This window comes from Coenobita brevimanus, chromosome 104 (genome assembly GCF_032717465.1).
Source record: "Coenobita brevimanus isolate Jiangsu-jjx chromosome 104, ASM3271746v2, whole genome shotgun sequence".
NCBI lineage: Eukaryota > Metazoa > Arthropoda > Malacostraca > Decapoda > Coenobitidae > Coenobita > Coenobita brevimanus.
The window spans coordinates 19,799,566-19,800,544 of record NC_137057.1 but is presented as its reverse complement, the minus strand read 5'-3'; positions in this window follow the sequence as shown (position 1 = coordinate 19,800,544).

Genomic DNA, 979 nt, shown 5'->3' with positions numbered 1-979 from the left:
AATGAACACCATGGTTGTAAATATCATAACATGACAAAGAACATGAACACCATCACATGGTTATAAAAGTTACCAATGTGGTAAAAAAGCAGCATTGCATTATCATATATACAGAGAGAGAGAGAGAGAGAGAGAGAGAGAGAGAGAGCATGTGACAGAGATGGAAAGAAACATACTCATTACATTGCTACAGAGAAAAAGATGCTTTGAATGCTGCAATAGAGAGAGAGTATAAAGCATAAATAGAATTCAATGATCCACTGACACACACACACACACACACACACACACACACACACACACACACACACACACACACACATACTTGTTCAAGAGATTCTCTATTTTTTACACTGGGCCTCGGCTCCCTCCCTGGACCGATCAAACTCATTCCGTACCGTAACATTATGGAGTTGAACAGAGCACAGGCCTGCACTGGTGTTTGTTTCTTGCCTGGTAACTGTGTCCGTGTTCTGGTGGTTATTCGTCCGTCTTTATACACTTTTTCTGTACTAAAATAATTTTTTAGGCCTTTATCGAAACTCTGAGGAAAATGTTTCAAGATACCTGGCCTTGGTATATACAAAGTAATTTTAAGCCAGTCGTTGGAAATCTAAAGATATTAATCGCTGAAACCAGCTTCGCCAAGAAGAATCAGAATAAGAACTCCAAAATCAAGAAGACACAGACAGTGAGTAATGTGAACAATATAAGCAGGACAGTGTGTAGGATTCCGGGCGATAGTGATAAATAAAACAATGAAAAGGGGATAGTACTTCACATAAATGATGTAGGACTATCCAATGGGACCAAACGAAATGAATATTTTGCAAATTAAAACGGCGTAATGACTTAGAACGATAAAAGAATTTCTGAACACAGCAGGTGCCTGGGGAATCGGTTGTAAGAAGACATGAAGTAGCAATCAGTGGTAGAAACATTACATGGCTGAGTTGTGCAAGAACAGGAAAAGTCGAGG